Below are 20,814 nucleotides of genomic sequence, written 5' to 3'. Positions count from 1 at the left end.
TGTATTAAAGACCCTATTCTCTTTCTTCTACGGCTACTACAAAGTTCTGGGGAAGGAAACACTCCCAAAGCAGACTGCCACGGCAAGGGGCAAATTCTCCAGCAGAAGAGCTGAGAAGATTAAGGGTATGTATGGGGGCTTGAAGTCACGTGGAGGGAGGTTTGTTTAAATGCTAACCTGTGGCACTTCCCTGGTGGCGCAGTGGTTGGGAGTCTGCCTGCCAACGCAGGGGACACGGGTTCGAGCCCTGGTCCGGGAAGATCCCACATGCCACGGAGCAACTAAGCCCGTGCACCACAACTACTGAGCTTGCGCTCTAGAACCCACAAGCCACAACTACTGAGCCTGCGCTCTAAAGCCTGTGAGCCACAACTACTGAGCCCACGTGCTGCAACTACTGAAGCCCGCGCACCTAGAGCCCGTGCTCCACAACAAGAGAAGCCACCACAATGAGAAGCCCTCACACCGCAATGAAGAGTAGCCCCCACTCGCCACACCTAGAGAAAGCCCGCGCGCAGCAACAAAGACCCAACACAGCCAAAAGTAAATAAATAAATTTTTTTTAAAAAGCTAACCTGTGTTTTATTTTTTTAAAAAAAGGCTAGGATTTAAACCAGAAGTAATTGAATTTATCTTGAATTAGAAAAATTTAGTTTTCTATTACCAAGTAGAAATTAGGGCTCGTGAGTTGATTTAATTCAATTATAGAGAATAAAATTAGTCCTCAGGCCATTGACATTTGTGTTAGTAAAAACTTACTCTCTCAATATATTTTAATGTCAATTCAGTTACTGTTTCAATTTTATCTCAAATTTCAGAATGAGAGGCTTGATGCCCTCTTAAAGGAGTTTTCACCCTCAGTGCAGGAATCAGAGGGACCTTTTTAGAAGGTGTAGTGGTGGGCATTGCAGTTGTCACCCCAGGATCCACGCCATCCTTCCCTCACTGTGAAGCAGCCGTGGTGATTGCATCTCCGGGTGAGCCCACCTCCACACTGCAGGGACCGGTTCAGGAAAGCCAAGCCTCAGCCAGCTGGCACATGACTTCTCCCAGGTCAGAGGGGCTGGTTATAGGCGACCAGCCAGCCCTGAGGACTGGCCTCCTCTCTCTGGAGATGGACACTGAAACATGGAGCCCGTCTCAGTTTGAAATTGTCACCATAGTTGGTAAAGAAAAGATGTCTGACAAGTTACTAAATCAAACTGACTCTGAGACCACTGTTTCTGACCTTTCTAGTGCTGAGTCAATCTATCTCTTTTATTGTTTAACCCAGTCTGAGTTGGGCTTTGTGTTACGTGCAACCGAAAAACCCTGCAATGTGGCAGCTGGAGAGGGGACTTTCTCAGCTCCTAAATCTAAATCTGAACGTATGAGTAAGGCAGGGCCTCACAATAGTTACCTCATACTTTAATGCCTTTTTTCTAGAAGAGTATTCAGTGAGAAAAAAACAACAAAGGAATAAAAGCAAATTCTATGAAGTGAAAACCCCAGGGTATCCCTTGTCTTCCATACCTATCTTCCCTCCAACCTGTGGCATAATTCTCCCAGTAACCTCTGCGCAATGGATCTATCTTGCTTTCCCTTCCTCCCTCTTCTTTTCTTCCTTAAAGACAGGAGGGGAGAAAGAGAGAGAAAGAAGGCAGGTCAGCAGGCAGTCAGGCACCAGCTTCCTGCTTCTGATCGGGTGCATGGAACATTCCTTATTAGCTCTTACATAAAACTAAGAATGTGTACGCCCATTGTTTGGGGGTATTGGGTGACTCCAAGAGAACAATCCATTCCACAAATTCCACCAACAACTCATGACCAGGTGATGCAAGCAGGGCAACACAATGCACACTGATTGTTCCATCTGTCAGGGATATCAGGGCTGGTGGCTGCAGGATTATTATATTTCACTCACCCGGTTTCCCTCTCACACACCACTCCTAGACTCTTCCAGTCACCTCCCAGGCCAGAGTTTAGAACAAGCCACTGGACAGGACACTTATCAAAGTGCAAACATTGACTTTACAATGTGGCAGTTAAAAATAACCTGCCAGACCTCTGAGTGCGTCAAGGAAGGCTGTTGTCCTGTGTGGTGTGCCCAAGACTTCCTCCTCAAGGCCTCCTCTCCCACATTCTTCTTCTTTTCTATTCATTAAAAAAACTTTTTTTTATTGAAGCATAGTTGATTTACTATGTTGTCTTAATTTCAAGTGTACAGCAATGTGATACATACATATATTCTTTTTCATATTCTTTTCTTTTACAGTTTATCACAGGATATTGAATGTAGTTCCCTGTGCTATACAGTAGTACCTTGTTGTTTATCTATTTTACTTATAGTAGTTTGTATCTGCTAATCCCAAACTCCTAATTTATCCCCTACCTTCTTTCCCTTTTGGTAACCATAAATTTGTTTTCTATGTCTGTGAGTCTGTTTTGTAAATAAATTTTGTAAGAAAGTTTTGTAAATAAGTTCATTTGTGTCATATTTTAGATTCCACATATAAGTGATACCATGTGATATGTGTCTTTCTCTTTCTGGCTTGCGTCACTTAGTAGTGCACATTCTTCTATTTCCTTTCTGTGGCTGCAAACTGACGAAGGTCAAAGGGGACCACTGTCTTTAGGATGTCAGATTTTTAAGTTTCTGCCCTTTCCCATTTACTCTTTGCCTTTTTGGGATAGCAGACAAATCCCAAACTGCCTGGGACACAGAGTAACAATGCACAGGAACCTACTAGCATTTATTTATTTGTTTGTTTCTTTGTTTGTTTACTAGCATTTCTTTATTTCTTTATTTTTGCATCCAGAGGCATGTGGATCCTGGAAAAGAGGTACAATTCTCCAGACTTGGTTTCAGTTCCAAAGCTGACCATGAGGTCAGGAGGACATCTGAGGCTAAAGTAAATCAACTTTATAAAAATAAAAATTAATAAATAAATTAATAAAAATTTTTTAAAAGTAGCCCATAACTGGAAACAACCAAAATTTCCCTCAGTAGCTGAGTGGTTAAACACACTGTGGTACATCCTGTAAAAAAATTAACAAACAGAAACCTCAATTAAATAGAATCCAGAAGGGGGAGCTCTCATGCCCCGGATGACAGCCACGCCCCAAGGGAAGAGGAAAAACTCCTTTCTTTCCTGTCAAGGACTCAGCCAATGAAAAGCCATGGACTCTCCGTTTACTGTAGCCTTCCCAACCTCCTCTGCCTTCAGTAAGTATTCGTCCCCTGCCTGGGGACCTGCACGTGGCTCACCGAGGTTGCAAACCCCAAAATGCAATTCTCGGCTGATACCAAATAAACCCATCTTTGCTGGAGAAATAATCTGGCTGTCTATTTCTTTAAGGTCGGCAATCCATACCATGAAATACCAGTCATCAATAACAGGGAATGACATTTATAGAACATTCTCAAGATGAGAAAATTAGAAATGGAAAACATTAGTGGTTGCCAGGGGTTAGGGACGGGAGGAGTGATATGACATGCATGGGTAGAATAAGGGGGATCTTTGTGGTCATGGACTAGCCCTGGATCTTGACCGCACTGGTGATTACATGATTTTATATATGTGATAAAATGGCATGGATTTATACACATGCATTTGTACCAATGTCAAATTCCTGGATTTGATAATGTACTATAATTATGTAAGATGGGGGGGTGACTGGGGGGAGGATTCACCGGATCCCTTTGTAGTATTTTTTGCAACTTCCCGTGAACCTATAATTTTTTCTAAAATACACTTTTGTGGCCTCTCCCGTTGCGGAGCACAGGCTCCGGACGCGCAGGCTCAGCGGCCATGGCTCACGGGCCCAGCCGCTCCGCGGCATGTGGGATCTTCCCAGACCAGGGCACGAACCCGTGTCCCCTGCATCGGCAGGCGGACTCTCAACCACTGTGCCACCAGGGAAGCCCTATAATTTTTTTTTAAATACATTTTTTAAACCCTACTAAGAGTTCCTGGACCTGAGCTAGATGCTGTGAATTCTGTAGTTTGGGCTACCCAATGCCCCTTCACCAATGATCTCCTGTTCACTGTGCCAGTATTTCCCTCTTTGCCACTCCCAGCCCAGGGTTTTCCAAGTACCTGAGGGATAAGGCAGGGAGAAGTCATGTTTCATTAATTAAGGGGGAACACTGATCCCCTGAGTTGATAACACGTAGGCCCCCATCCCTCCCTCCAAGTCCACATTTCATTTTGACTTTTCACTTTCACGTTGTATTTGCTGATCATTTTGCTTCCAAATGCCCTCGTGTGTAGCCCTGTTTTCACCTCCTTTGGTTACCCCCTCCGCCTTCTGTCTCCTGTCCGCTCCAATCATAGCCTCCAGGGGTTCTGACTTGGCCTGGTCTCCATCCTCCTCTCCCTTGTCGCTCATGAGGCCCCGAGGAGATCCCAGGCCCACACCTCCCCTCTCCTCTGGCCCCCACCTCACCATCTCAGTGAGAACGGGGTTCCCTCCACCTGTGCCCCAGGTGTGAGTCCCCAGCACTCGCTGTGTCCGTGATGTCTGCTCTCTGCTGTCTTCAGCCTGACCTCCCTGCTGGCTTCTCCACTGACACACAGACTCAAGTTTCTCTCCTCTAATAAAAACGAACATATGCCCCAACCCTTTGCCTCTTGCTAACCATTGCTCTAGCTCTCTGCTCTTGTCGGCCAAGTTTCTGGTAAGAATATTCTGCCCTGTTTGGCTCTGTGCTTCCTCCCCTTTAATGAAACACGCGGTCCTCGGCCATCTGACCTCTGCCTTATTGAAACATCTGGGATTCCCGATTGCAAAATGGAAAGGACTCGTGTCAGTCTCATTACCCTTGGGCCCTGTGTGCTGTCCCACGTTGCCATCCATTCCCTCCCCAAAAACACCCTCCTCTTGGACTTCCTGCCGTCAGGCTCCTGGCCTTCCTCCCACCTCTCCGTCCACTTGGTCTCTTTGGCTGGGGCTTCTCCTTCTGTCCTGCTTCTCAGGATCCATGCCCAGCCTTCTACTCGCCTCTACACTCTAACTGGGAAATCTCAAAATCCATGATTTCACTTAACACCAGTTAGTGCATGAGTCACCAGGCTAGGTCCGTGTTTCCTGGGCTTCAGGAACCTCCCTGAGGCCTCCGCCTGGCCCTTCAAGTTCAGCGCGTCCAAACTGAGCATAGCCTTTATCCCCTCCACCACCCTCCGTCTGCAGCTCTTCCTTCTCTTCCTCCTGTATCCCCTGAAGGGAAGGGTGGCACCAACCAGCCAGTCGCCCTGCATCCCTCTTCCTCAACCTCCATTCAAACTAAGCCCTTCCGGTTTTAGCTTTCACAGCTCTCCCACACCCTCCCCTACTCTGACACCCCTTGTTCCACCAGACTCCCAGCTGGCTTTTCCCCAGGCTTCTCCACACCCCTAGCCCCCAGACAAAAATTTGGTCTGGTTATACTTGCTGAAAATCTCGCCTTGGATTCTCCTGGTCTTCCTGGTGAAAAACAACTGTCTCGACGCAGCATCCTCGAGGTCATGCTTCCTGCCTCTCTCCAGGCTCCACTCCCATCACACACATGCCCTTGGCTCCAACCATTCTCACCCACTGGCAGTTCCCCAAGTGCACCCTCACCCCTGCCACTGACTCCTGCACTGGCCTTCAGACTCGGCTCAGTTGGGTGTCGCTTCTCATGGAAACGCTTCCCAAGGTGCCCAGACTGAGTTAGCATCATTGTCCACAGGTACACTGAGGTCGCAGTGATGCATATCTCCACTGTGTCCTCCATGACATTGAACTAGACTCACGGGCAAGGGTAATGTCCCCCACCTTTTTTTGCATAGCATTTTTTTCCTGGATTTTATTTTATTTTGAAATACTTCAAATCGTTAGGAAACTTGAAATAATGGAAGAATAAACTTTTATATACCTTTCACCAAAATTCACCATTTGTTAACATTTTGCCCCATTGTGCATGCCTCCTTCGTCTCCCTCTTGCCCTACCTCTATAAAGCCTTTATAGACTGTACTGGGTTGAATAGCATCCCCCCAGAATTCATGTCTACCCAGTACCTGTGAATATGACCTTATTTGGAAATAGGGTCTTTGCAGATATGAGATGAAGACATACTGGATTAAGATGGGCCCTAATTCAATGACTGGTGTCCTTATAAGAAGAGGGAAATTTGGACAAAGACACACAGAAAGAATATCACATGAAGACAGACGCAAAGATGTAGCTGCAAACCAAGGAATGCCAAAGATTGCTGGCAGCCACACGCAGCCCAGCCGGAAGACGCAAGGAAGGACCCTCCTCTACAGGATTCAGAGGACACGTGGTCCTGTCACCACCCTGATTTCAGACTTCTAGCCTCCAAAACGATGAGAAAATAAACTTCTATTAGCTAATAAAATAATCTTATATGTGTATACACATATATATACAATATAGATATTAATATATCTATTAGTATAAAATATAAAATCAATGTATAAAGAAAATAGATACTACTATATTAACAGATATACATTTTTTTTTTTTTTTTTTTTTTGCGGTACGCGGGCCTCTCACTGTTGTGGCCTCTCCCGTTGTGGAGCAACAGGCTCCGGACGCGCAGGCTCAGCGGCCATGGCTCACGGGCCCAGCCGCTCCACGGCATGTGGGATCTTCCTGGACCGGGGCACGAACCTGTGTCCCCTGCATCGGCAGGTGGACTCTCAACCACTGCGCCACCAGGGAAGCCCACATTTTTTTTTTTACTGAACCATTTGAAAGTAAGCTTTAGGCATCATGACATTTACCTCGTAATACTTTAGTAATATGTATCTTCTAAGAAGAAAAACTTACTCATATAAGTTACAATATCATTATCATACCCCAAAAATGTAACATTTATACAATTATATAGAATATATGTAATATAGAGAATATATGTAATATAGAGAATATAATATATAATAATACGATATAGAGCAGATATTCAAACTTCCCAAACTTCCTAACAATGACATTTATAGCTTTTTACAAAAAATTCAGGATCAATCAGGGTTCATTCATTGTATTTAATTATCACGTTTCTAGAATCTCTTTATCCTGCAATAGTTCCCTGCCTTTTTTCTTTTCTTGACATTGACATTTTCAGAGTGTCCAGGTCAGTTTTGTACATCGCCCCCGAATTTGGATTTGTCTAATTGTTTCCTTGTGATTAGATTCAGGTTAAGCAAGTTTGGCAGGAACTACCAGGATGATATGGTGCCCTCTCTTGTGCATCACATCAGGAGGGACATGGTGACATTTGATTTGGTGAACAGTGTCCACTATTGGAATTGGGAAGTTTGATCATGTGGTTAAGGTGGAAGACTGTGTCTTACTGTATTCCCAATACTTATCAATAGGCCTGTGAGCCCTTAACTGTTCCTTAAATGAATGAATGAGACTGACAGATTACAGTGGTCTGTACTGAAACTAAAAAAATTTGAAAATTTGGCAAAACATGCAATTTCTTATTAACCATCTACATCACCTCTTATTCGTGGACATCACTGGGGCACAGTGACTTTGCCATCCCCACTGCTACAATGTTATGTTCTACACTAAAATGTGCAATCTATTGCGCAGGCGGAGTGGTGTTGGCTTATATAAAACTCAACTGTGAGCTAAGGAGCCTTGGCGCATAGCTCTCAGGATGGCTGCATGAAACACTCAAAAATAAAGCAAATGATGGCTTACTGACTTGAACATCATTATTTTCTTCCAAGATATTTTATTTAGGTCCCAGCCATTTAGGCCAGTTTCCAGAGTGACTTAATATGTTTGTAATAGCAACATTTTGAAATGTTAATTCTGAAAATTGTATGTGTCTCTTTCAATAAACATCCAGCCTTGCTTAAAACCCCAGGGCTTATTGCCTGTAACTCTGCTTCTGCTCATTGTATTTAATCATTGGTCACTATTTTCACAAAGATTCTCAACTTTAATCAAATCCTTAAAGGGAATGTCAGACATTAGATCATGAACGATTTCAAACATAAAAGGCTCTTGTTATAGAACCAAATACTAATGAAGCCATGCGATTTAGCCAACTCTCCTGAGTTGAACGGCAGCTCCAGAAAGCTACCCGGGATCCAAAAATGATGGACCCTGACTGCTTTAATAGAAGTGGTCGATTCTCACACACACGAGAATGTTCTTCTATGATTTGTGGTTCCTAGTTTTAGGTGCTCAGATACGGGGGGAAAGCTGTAGTGATTGTTCTAATTGGCTTGGTCTGAGTTAACTTCCCACGTTGAATGAGGCACAGGCATAACCACACCGGTAAAGACAGTTGATGAACTCCCCTCTGCTTCAGTGTTTACAGGGTACCGCACGCAGCTCATGGAAGATTGGGTGGCGTTAATAGAAATTTACTGAGTAGAAAACTGTGATCCATAGACAGCGCCTGTAGCACCGTATCCGCTCCCGGACATCATTCTAACAGAGAATGGGGACAGCCTGGATCACATTAGAGGAGTGTCATCTCGCAATGGTGTTAAGAGGGAAGTCTTAGGAGCCAAAGCACCTGGTTCAAAGTCAGGGTCTGTTACTTACCAGCTGTATAACTCGGGACACATTACTTAACCTCTCGGTGCCTCGTGTATAAAATGGGGATAATACCAATACTTACTTCATAGGGTTGTTATAAGATATTTATGAGTTAATATATATAAGCTGCTTAAAATGACACCTGGCATATAATATGTAACCAATAAATGTTGATTATTTATTATTTCTAGTGTCATCATTATCATCACCAGCATCATCAGGAACAAATGGTGAGAAGAAAGCAGGGGACAACGAGACGTGTAGGGACATAACTTGTGTCTTCAAAGGCTTGAAATGCTACCAAGAGGAAGAGGGATTAGATGATTTCCATGTGACTCTGGGAGCACATATACTACATCAAAGGGTATAAATTACAGGAATTCAGAATCATGGGGAACATGGCAACAGGAATTCAGAATACATGGGGAACATCGTTTCAGTGGTTGGAATTATCTGACGATCAGAGGCTTGCTCTTACTGAGAGGTGTCCTAGGTCACTGGGGTATTCAATCCCACCCTGGATGGTCCTTTGGGATTTAAGAGCTAGCTGGAAGACTAAATCAGATGATTCAAAAGAACCTAGCCTTGTGAGTCTCTCCTTAAATACACCATTACAGCACCAACCAGAATTTTAAAGAATGAGTAAAATATAAGAAACTCTACAGAAATGAAAAACTCCTCTGTTGCAGTAATGTCACACCTTACATCTCCCAAAGCCACTCATTCGTCATTCTTCCCATTTCTACCAGATACCCACACAAACAGGAAAGAGCTGCAGTAAAGAGATTTCAACGGACTAATACATTCAGATGCACCTACAAAAACATAAGAGGCACCTTGTCTCATAGGAGTTTAATTTCTAAAATCCATCAGTGTATATGGTAAAAATCACATATAGACAAAATTGCCCAGAGAAATCTAGGAAGGCTCCACCTTGGCAACTGCCTCTTTGTAAGCCCAGCACAGTTTCCCTCCAGTGTTGGAAATGATGTCTACTTTTCTGACACAGCATTAAATAAAAGAGTTGGCTTGAATTCAAGTGCCAAGTTCTATGAAAAACATATATATTCAAAGAGTACACTTAGTCAGGGGGAAGAGATATTTGTTCTGTGGGGAGAAGAGACCAAGGAGACTCATGTCACCCACGCATTCTCATGTTAGGACACATACTCAGTAGGTGGAACGTCAAGATGAATTCATTGCCCCATTTATATTGCTATTTTTCTATTTCTTGGCTTTTTTCCTACTTATCCAAGTGCACAGAGTTGCAGTTGCTGAAGTTAAATGCATTCCTCTGAACATTTAGGAGCAAGCCAGGGCTTCTTAGTCAGCAATCACTCTCTTTCAGTCCACGGTTTCTATGACTACTCCCTGGTCCCTGGAAATGCACTTGATTACTTATCCAGCACCCTCCTTTCTTCCAGGAAAGGCATCCTTTCTTTGAGGGGGGCTGCCCCTTCCCCACTGCAGTCGGTGATTCTAGGCTGCCACGAACCATAGTGCCTCACTGGCCACCTGAGAAGGCATGTGACCCAAGCTGGTCCAATTAGAAGCCTCCCCTGGGATTTCTGCACTTGCAACCAGAGGCTAGTTCTCAGTCTATGGGTTTTAGGAAGACAAAGAAGCAGAGAGAGACAGTGTTGAGAGATGGAGAAAGGGTTCCTGGCTCCATTCCTTGTCCTGGTCCCAGTAATCGCTATGGTCCAGCATGCCCCTGCCCTTCCCATGATGACCCAATAAAAATCTTTTTGCTTAACTGGGTTTACATTACTTCCAATAAAAGGAGTTTCAATACAGCCCTCGGGAATTTGATTCCTTGATCGGCACTGATCTCAATATTCTCTAGGTAAATGAGAGAGTACACAGAAATAGGCTTGGATGCCTGGTCCCATACTTGATACAGCACATGTTTGGAAATATGTTCATTTTTAGGCAGGTTCCGTAGAGCCCTGCCAAATATGAAGCGTTGTTTCAAATCCTTTCAAATTATTTAGAGTATCTAATACATGGAAGGAAGAAAGGAAGGAAGAAGGAGAGAGAAAGAAAAGAAAGAAAGAAAGAAAGAAAGAAAGAAAGAAAGAAAGAAAGAAAGGAAGGAAGGAAGGAAGGAAGAAAGAAAGAAAAAAGAAAGAAAGAGTGAAAGAGAGAAAGAGAGAGGAAAGAAAGAAAGAACGAAGAAAGAAAGAAAGAAAAAGAAAGAAAGAAAGAAAAAAGAAAGAAAAAGAGTGAAAGAGAGAGAGAGAGAGGAAAGAAAGAAAGAAGAGAGAAAGAAAGAAAGAAAGAAAGAAAGAAAGGAGGGAAGGAAGAAAAAGAAAGATGGAGGAAGGAGGGAAAATGAAAGGAAACTGTGGCTTAATGAGAGCCCACTCTGCTTTTGCCTCTGTCTTTCAAAGTCTTCAGAAAAAAAGGCTCTTATTTAACCACAACGAGCATTTCCTGGGTGCCTGTTGTGCGCAGGTGCTGACGTGGGCTGGAGGAGAACTAACCACATGGACACACGCAGTCCCTGCCCTCAGGGTCTCAGCACCCAAAGGATCCTTGAGTTTGAGCCTCCTCACATTTACCTCTAACAGGTTCATTCATTCTTTTCCCCCTATTTATCGGAAACTGAGATAATTTGATATGATTCTTAAGAGTCTAGCTCTCACTCTTCAGTAGGAACACACAATAGCAAAATAACCATCACGTAATTTCTGAGAATTATGTGAGTAGACATTGCCTTAAACTAAATAAATCTCCCACTTTCAAAGTTGTCTTTCTGGATTGAAAAAATACAAAGTTGAATTAAGGAAACTTACCACCAAAAGTTCACAGCATTTACTTTGGAAGGAAAAAGGCTTCACATCCCCTTCCTACATGCAGTGTAGTAGACCGTTCGGTCTAATTCCTTTTACAGAGGCCTTGGTTCCACAAGTGGTCCAGGCTCACGTGGTTACAAGTTCCTGGCCCAGGTCCTATTCTGCAAACCCCTGGTCTTTTCCTCTCTCTGCTAGTGAACACAAGCCCTCATGGATCTTGGAATTAACAGAACAGATCCCAGGATGTTGAAGAAATTTCCAAGCTGACCTCAGCCACTGACTGAAGCCTTTATGTCCAAAAAGAAACCCTAAAAATTCTCTAGTAAATCAGCAACTCAACCAAGAGAAATGCTTGAAACTTCACTTGCATGGACAAGAATCCGAAATCTTATCTCTCCATCTGGCACATCATCTGAAAACACGTCAAGTCAGCCAGAGAGGAATTCTGAGAAGCCACCCGGCCAGGGCTTAGACTAGCAGAGCCGAGGACAGTCTACCAGGCATGCAGGCTTAGGAATGTTCTGTACTTGGGATGCAGTTTTACTGCTGGGGATGGGGGAGGAGGGAGGGAGGGAGGAGGCCTCTCAGGACATCCTGTCTTTAATAGCCCAGGTAATTTGCCTACACCTATTCAATGCCCACTGCGAGTAAACGGGTGACTTGCCAGTTCCTAGACAATAAGGGCGTTGTGCAGGATAGGCAAATACACAAACTCTTCTCTACCTGTGCCCATGGCAGGCATGTTCAAAGCTCAGACTCCTTTTATACCAGGGAAGCCCAGGCACTTGACACTTAGAAGAAACCTTATTATTACCTTTGAATTTGTCCTTTGGGCACTGAGTATCTAATCCCTTTGTAAGATGGGGGGTGAGAAATTTACCAGTTCTGCTGTGTAGCACCAGGAATCCTGTTTGAAGACAGTTTTAATGAGAATGAAATGAATAGAAGTCTCACAGGGTGGGAGAGGATTTTCTCAAGTGAGGATCTCAGTAATTCATCATTGAATGCTGGGTATGATGAGAGTTTGGCTAGAAATAAACCTGCGTCGGCTAGCTCAGAGGAGGTTCCCAAGCCTCCCCGTAAAACTTTTTTTCACAGATTTCCCTTGTGTTTGTGGGACTGGGACCGGCACTGGAGGTAGCAGATGTGATTCATGAAAGGACCAGGACCAGAACCTCAGAGAACCAGGACTGAAGACCAAACTCAAGTGCATTTATTGACTGGACTTTCCCCAGGAAAGGGCACTGGGAATGTACACTGAGACTTTGTATTTCTGTGATGTGCTTATTGCATAATATCTATTGGCCAATGGTTTGGTTTCCTTTTTTTAAAAAAATAATACTCTTGGGTTTCCCTGGTGGCGCAGTGGTTGAGAGTCCGCCTGCCAATGCAGGGGACACGGGTTCGTGCCCCGGTCCGGGAAGATCCCACATGCCACGGAGTGGCTGGGCCCGTGAGCCATGGCCGCTGAGCCTGCGCGTCCGGAGCCTGTGCTCCGCAACGGGAGAGTCCACAACAGTGAGAGGTCCGCGTACCGCAAAAAAAAAAAAAAAAAAAAAATAATAATAATACTCTTTTGTTCATATAGCGTGATTAAAATGCTGTTACTGGAGATGATGCTGACCCAGGCCATTCCGTGCAGGGATTCTTCCCAGTGCCCAGGTTGGGGCTCAGGTAAAGTAAAACCTGATGGCCTTGCAAGGGAACCCCAGTCCTTCACACCCCAAGCATCTCAGCTTACAGCTTCATCTACTATCAACACCGGGAACCAATAGGGCAAGGACATAGCATGATTTGGACTTTAGAAATATCATTTTTGTAATATGAAGGATGGATTTTAGGGGAGCATGATTAGAGACTAGAAAATTTATTACAAAGCTACTGTAATTGATCAGGCTAGAGATGAAGAGAGAATGAGCAAGAGAAAAGATTTGTTCTCATTTTCTTTCTTGTGCCAGGTGTTTTCTGTCTTTCCTCAATGCTTTATTTTAATTGTAATCGGGTTATATTTTAAAGGTTTCTTTTTTTTTTTAATAAATTTGTTTTATTTATTTATTTATTTGGCTGCGTTGGGTCTTCGTTTCTGTGCGAGGGCTTTCTCTGGTTGTGGCGAGCAGGGGCCACTCTTCATCGCGGTGCGCGGGCCTCTCACTGTCGCGGCCTCTCCTGTTGTGGAGCACAGGCTCCAGAGGCGCAGGCTCAGTACTTGTGGCTCATGGGCCCAGTTGCTCCGTGGCATGTGGGATCTTCCCAGACCAGGGCACAAACCCATGTCCCCGCAGGCGGACTCTCAACCACTGCGCCACCAGGGAAGCCCTAAAGGTTTCTTGAATAAAGTTTCAAGCTTCATATTTTATTGTGATATAATTTACGTACTATAAAATTTTTTAAATACCAAAAATTCGCCCTTTTTAATTGTACAATTCAGTATATTCACATTACTGTGCAGCCATCATCACTATCTAATTTGGGAACATTTTGATCAGCCCAAAAGAGAGCCCATATCCACTACTGGTCACTCCCCATTCTCCCCTACGCCCAGACCCTGGCAATCACTAATCTACTTTCTATCTCTATAGATTTGCCTATTCTGGACATTTTATATAGATGGAGTCACACAATATGTAGCCTTTTGTGTCTGGCTTCTTTCACTTAGAATAATATTTTCAAGGTTCATCCATGTTGTAGCATGTATCAGTACTGCATTCCTTTTTTATGGCTGAATAACATTCCATCATATGCGTATACAAACTTAGGTTATCCGTCAACAGTTAACAGACATCTGGGTTTCCCTCCCCACTTTTTGGGAATTATGAATAGTGCTGCTATAAACATTCATACGAACATTTGTGTGGATATATGTCTACATTCCTCTTGGGTATTATTTCTAAGAGTGGAATTCCTGGTCTCAGGGTAACTCTATTAACTTTTTGAGGTTCCAAATGATTCTCCAAAGTGGCTGCAAAATGTTACTATGCTTCATATTTTCTCCTTAAATATTTAGCCAGTGAATGGCTTTCAGAAATTTAAAAAAAACACACAAAACTCAATTAAGTTGCCCTTTGCTTCCCATCAACCCTTCATTGATTTTTTTTAACATCTTTAACATCTTTATTGGAGTATAATTGCTTTACAATGGTGTGCTAGTTTCTGCTTTATAACAAAGTGAATCAGTTATACATATACATATGTTCCCATATCTCTTCCCTCTTGCGTCTCCCTCCCTCCCACCCTCGCTATCCCACCCCTCTAGGTGGTCACAAAGCACCGAGCTGATCTCCCTGTGCTATGCGGCTGCTTCCCACTAGCTATCTATTTTACATTTGGTAGTGTGTATATGTCCATGCCACTGTCTCACTTTGTCACAGCTCACCCTTCCCCCTCCCCATATCCTCAAGTCCATTCTCTAGTAGGTCTGTGTCTTTATTCCCGTCTTGCCCCTAGGTTCTTCATGACCCTTTTTTTTTTTCTTAGATTCCATATATATGTGTTAGCATACGGTATTTGTTTTTCTCTTTCTGACTTACTTCACTCTGTATGACAGACTCTAGGTCCATCCACCTCACTACAAATAACTCAATTTCGGGGCTTCCCTGGTGGCGCAGTGGTTGAGAGTCCGCCTGCTGACGCAGGGGACACAGGTTCGTGCCCCGGTCCGGGAAGATCCCACATGCCGCGGAGCAGCTGGGCCCGTGAGCCATGGCCGCTGAGCCTGCGCGTCCGAGCCTGTGCTCCGCAACGGGAGAGGCCACAACAGTGAGAGGACTGCGTACCGCAAAAGAAAAACAGAAACAAAAAACCCCCTCAATTTTGTTTCTTTTTATGGCTGAGTAATATTGCATTGTATATATGTGCCACATCTTCTTTATCCATTCATCTGTTGATGGACACTTAGGTTGCTTCCATGTCCTGGCTATTGTAAATAGAGCTGCACCTTCACTGATTTTTAATGTGGGTCATTGGTTCTCAATCCACTCAAGTGTTCTCCCCTGCTCCAGGAGCTGCAGCAGTGGAACTTTGTAAATGATCGGTTAATGACTGTACAGTAGTGGATCATTTTTCAAAGATCAATGTCTGACCCAGATAAGAAAAAGCAAAGTCCCCAAGTCTTCTAAATTTCCCCCTTATCCTTAGCATTTTCTCAGTGCTTACCAGGTAAGGTCAGAGATTTGTCTCTGTGGATGTTTGCTAAAGACAATGAAATCATTTTCTCTTAAAGCCTTTACTTCAGCAATTACCCAGCTCTCCTTTCCCCCTCGAAGTAACTGCCTGTAAATGTGATCAACAAGATAGAAATATTGTCTTTCCCCCGAACGTTAGAATTGGAATCAGCCACCAGCTTCCCCTTCTCCCACAGCCAGCCTGAACAGATTTTTCTTGTGTTTAGCTGGGATTCTCTCCGTTAGAGGGTACAGCACACATGAAAACATCTATTAGGGAGTCATGAAAGGCGTGGCAGTACAACAATTCCACGGAGGGTCCTCTGAGGTCAGTGGGAATCAAGGATGAGCCTTTGACACAGAATCAACCACCTGCCCCAGTTCCCCAGATGGGAGCTGGGAGCCCAGCATCATTAAGGTAACTTAGCACCGGGCTGTCCTGGGGCGGGTGGCTCGCCCCAAAGTGCCAAAGCATTTTACAGGACTTGTTCACACAGATGTGGGTGCGCTTACGGTTTGGGTACTTTTACAAAATTGCCAACAAAGTCAATGATGATCGATTCCCCTTCTGTCTTCCCATTTTCCGCCTTAGCCCCTCCATAAAGCTCTCCCCAGTTAGTGACAATTCAGGTCTGTGATAAGGTCTTTACCGAACTTTCTGCTAATTCTCCCTCCCTGGAAATGGCTCACCAACTTGTAAGAGAAATGTGTGACTCAGCGTTCACGGCAGCGCTCCCCCTGCCCGGCCCGTTAAGGCCACGTTAGGTTTTCTTTCCTCTCCCTACCCGCACTCATTTTGGAGGTAATTTGGGTAGTGCCTCCCCCAAAGGCCATCAAATTCAAAGGTTAAGCATTTTCCCGCTTTCTCCCTTGACCCCCAAGCACCCTGCAAAGGGTATGACCTCTAAAGCCGGCAGGAAAATCAAGGGAATTTTGATAAAATAGTCCACATTCCAAATCTACTAGTTTTCCTCTCTGCTTTCCTTGATTAATCTGTTCTTACCACCTAGCAGGAAGAAAAGGAAAGGAGAAGAATTTTCTCTGAAAATCGAAGCTCAGTTCATGGCCTGCCCTCCTTTCTCTTGTCTGGAGATGCCGTCCCCAAGATCTGAAGCAATCCAAGGATCTGTAGAAATTCAGTCAGTCGCTCTTTACCATCATGAGCAGCGAATCTCAGAAACTGAGTCGAGTGCCACTGAGGAGGATGCTAAACGCAGCCTCAAGTTGCTCGAATCGTACGGCATATGTTGAAACCACTGAACAACTTCATCCTGGTATTTATGTGTCCATTTCCTTCTAGTCTACGCGCCAACTCTTTAACTTGACCCTTGCCACTACCTTTTTAGCCCTTCCATTCTACGTCCACCTGCCCACTCAGGCCAACCTCTGTCGTGACGTCCTCTAGGTCCTTGGAGAAGGGTGATCTTCCTATTTAGGCCTCACACCACTCCCTTTGTCCTCCGGTTGAAATTCCTCTGCTAAAGGTCACCCAACCTGTACCTGAAGCAGGCTCCTGACCTCTGCCCCTAGGGATCCTTGGAGGCACGTTATCTAGATTCTGAGGGCAGCTCCCTTATTCTGTTTCTGCAACAGTGTTGCCCATCCCGCTCCGTGGTCTGCTTCCCGTCTTCTCCCCACCCCTTCCCAGTCCACCTGGCCAGGGGCCACCAGCCAGCGAAGGATCACAGTGTCCCAACACCCAGCTCTGCCTCTCCTACCACCGTTTGTAACTGGGACACATTGGAACAGAACGGTGACACAAGAGTGTTTTATTTGAAATTTATTTTCCTGGGTGAGCACTGCCAGGCCTCCATACCTCAAATCCTCCCAGATCCCAGAAGAAAGAAGTTTTTGTTTGCACCTTGCAAAGAACACAGTTGCCAGCCTGCCATGCAGCCCCCAGCTGATCACAGGCGAGAACTTAGCAGGTATTCTGAGAAGCCACAGCCGTGATGGAAAAGGCCTTGGGGAAGGGTGGTGTGTGTGTGTGTGTGTGTGTGTGTGTGTGTGTGTGTGTGTGTGTGTGTGTGTGTGTGTGTGTGTGTGTGTGTGTGTGTCTATGTCTGTGTGGATGCGGGGGCAGTGCAGCACTGAATGGTGGGTCCGTACCTTCTGTGGACATACTGGAAAAACAAGAAAATCCTAATTATAATGATATAAGCATCATTCTAGGGATATTAAACCTTGGCCTCTTAGAAACCACTAGAAGCAGGTGGTGATCTTAAGCCATTTGCATCCTTTATTTTGTAACACGGTGTAAACTGGGGAATATCAGCGCATCCTACCCGTTGTAGCAAACGGCAGCCAAGAGTGTTGTCTTTTGCTGCCACCTTGTGTTTAAGAGAAGAAAGTCTAAATTCATGGAGTTGCCCTGGCAGTGAGAAACCAGCATTTTCCAGCTGGAAGAGACCCTAGAAATTCTCTAGTCCAATTCCCTTCAATTCACGGATAAGGAGACCAAGACCCAAACTGGAACAAGAGGCCCTTCCTCCTTCCCCTGGGCCACCCCACTTCGCTGGGCAATTACACGCACAGCATATGCACTCAGGTCAAGTCCTCAACAACTCAGGCCATCCACGTATACGGCAGCAAAAAATCAGTGTGTCTAAATCTGTACCTGTCTCATCCAGTAAACACATTTCCAAGGGATTGCAGTCATGGGTGACAGGGCCAAGTAAACAATAATAAGAGCTAACATTTACAGACTACTCACTATGGATCAGGAACTATGTGAAACAATGTACCTATTCTCTCAATTCTTCCAGTCACCCTATGAAGCAACAACTATTTTATCCCCATCTTAAAATTAAGGAAACTAGGCTTAGAGTGGTTAAGTAACTTGCCCAAAGTCACACAGCCACATCTGGCAGAGAGAGAATTCAAATTCAGATCTGTACTGTACAAAATCTATGCTTTTAACTCTTCATCATTATTCATCACCTGATGTCACCCCATATAGCTTCACTTCACAAGAAAGGTTCAGACTAGGAGAGAACCCCTAAGGGCCCCGTTTACTTATGACCTTTCTTTGTTTGCATCCTGTGATCTCCCTTCCTTTTGCTCTCCTGTCCTCTGGTCCCCAGACCAGCAGCTTCCCCATCATTCACAAACTTGTTAGAAATGCAAATTCTCAGCCAGCACTCCAGCCCAACTGAATCAGAAAGTCTAGAGGCTGGGCCTGACAACTGGAGTTTAACAAACCAGCAGGGTATTCTGAGGCGCTCAAGTTTGTGATGCGCTTCTAAAGAACATCTAGGGACTTCAACAATGCTATGATGTTAAGGAAAGAATAGACATAGTAATTTAGATCTCTGTCTAACAGGAGAAAACAGAGAGAACGTGTTTATCAATAATTTAGGTGAGAGACTTCCCTGGTCGTCCAGTGGTTAAGACTTCGCCTTCCAATGCAGGGGGTGAAGGTTTGATCCCTGGTCGGGGAGCTAAGATCCCGCATACCTCATGGCCAAAAAACCAAAACATAAAACAGAAGCAATATTGTAACAAATTCAATAAAGACTTTAAAAATGATCCACATTAAAAAAATCTTAAAAAAAAATAATTTAGATGAGGCCAAAGTCTAATCTTATTTAAATAGCTAGAGGGAAAAGACTCCTGGAATTTTTGCAGTTTCCTCCAAATCCCCCTTGACTCCTTGCCTTTTGGCCTTGAGAGATAAGGGTCTGCCACCCACCAAGGGAAGCAGAAAAGGAAGAGCTGCCTCTGGGCACAGGAGGAACCAAGAGAAGAGGAGTTAAACCCCCATCCTGGGGCTGGTGTTCAGCACCACCATCATAACGTTTCTACTTGGTAAGGGCAGAGGGGGGCGACACTGGCAAATTGCTTATCAGTAAAGCTCCCAGGGCTTTTGGACGCTGTTCTAAATTCTCAAACCACTTTTTTTTTTTTCGTGGCTTGAGGGATCTCAGTTCCCCGACCAGGGACTGAGCCCAGGCCCTCAGCAGTGAAAGTGCAGACTCCTAACCACTGGATCACCAGGGAATTCCCTCAAACCACTTTTTTTTTTTTTTTTACATCTTTATTAGAGTATAATTGCTTTACAATGGTGTGTTAGTTTCTGCTGTATAACAAAGTGAATCCGCTATACATATACATATGTTTCCATATCTCTTCCCTCTTGCATCTCCCTCCCACCCTCCCTATCCCACCCCTCCAGGTGGTCACAAAGCACCCAGCTGATCTCCCTGTGCCATGCAGCTGCTTCCCACTAGCTATTTTACGTTTGGTAGTGTATATATGTCCATGCCACTCTCTCATTTCGTCCCAATTTACCCTTCCCCCTCCCCGTGTCCTCAAGTCCATTCTCCACGTCTGTGTCGTTATTCCTGTCCTGCCTCTAGGTTCTCAGAAACATTTTTTTTTTTTTTTTAGAATCCATATATATGTGTTAGCATACAGTATGCGTTTTTCTCTTTCTGACTTACTTCACTCTGCATGACAGACTCTAGGTCCATCCACCTCACTACAAATAACTCAATTTCGTTTCTTTTTATGGCTGAGTAATATTCCATTGTATATATGTGCCACATCTGCTTTATCCATTCATCTGTTGATGGACACTTAGGTTGCTTCCATGTCCTGGCTATTGTAAACAGTGCTGCAGTGAACGTTGTGGTACATGACTCTTTTTGAATTATGGTCAAACCACTTTTTTTTTTTTTTTGCGGTACGCAGGCCTCTAACTGTTGTGGCCTCTCCCGTTGCAGAGCACAGGCTCGGACGCACAGGCTCAGCGGCCATGGCTCACGGGCCCAGCCGCTCTGCGGCATGTGGGATCTTCCCGGACCGGGGCACGAACCCGTGTCCCCTGCATCGGCAGGCAGACTCTCAACCACTGCGCCACCAGGGAAGCCCCAAACCACTTTTTAATAACGTATTTTTCTGGTGATAAAAGTAATTCAAGTTAATAGTCCTAAAACTTCAGAAAAATAAGGAAACTATAAAGAAAGTTAAAATCATCATTCTCCTATTCATCATATGATAACATTCATCATTGACGATGAATCATATGATGAATGTTATCATATGATGAATAGGAGAATGATGATCCTATTCATCATATGATCCTATTCATCATATGATAACATCATATTCATCAATAATGATAACATTATTAACAATTTGGTATATTTTCTGCCAGCCTTTTTCTATGCATAAGTATTTTTAATGGCACATTTAAATTGATTTCAACATTTTTGTACTATAAAGTAATACTGATGTGGTCTTTACGTGTAAATTTTTTTCTGGATATTAGAATTTTTATGATAGATTTCTAAAAGGGGAATTATAAGGTTAAAGATTATAATCT

At 44.2% G+C, this 20,814-nt stretch overlaps 1 protein-coding gene and 1 long non-coding RNA gene across 2 annotated transcripts in view; both read right to left on the bottom strand.

The window, feature by feature from the left end:
• The window catches only part of SHROOM3 (shroom family member 3), a 317,982-nt gene that overhangs the window by 224,512 nt on the left and 72,656 nt on the right, over positions 1-20,814 (bottom strand). The window lies entirely within an intron of this gene.
• LOC137223835 (uncharacterized) lies at positions 733-1,673 on the bottom strand. Its single transcript, XR_010943087.1, has 2 exons — positions 1,513-1,673; positions 733-1,121 (listed from the first exon to the last, which is right to left on the bottom strand). It is a non-coding gene; the product is annotated as an uncharacterized lncRNA (long non-coding RNA).

This window comes from Pseudorca crassidens, chromosome 4 (assembly GCF_039906515.1).
Source record: "Pseudorca crassidens isolate mPseCra1 chromosome 4, mPseCra1.hap1, whole genome shotgun sequence".
Taxonomy (NCBI): Eukaryota; Metazoa; Chordata; class Mammalia; order Artiodactyla; family Delphinidae; genus Pseudorca; species Pseudorca crassidens.
This window is presented reverse-complemented; position numbering and strand designations above follow the sequence as displayed.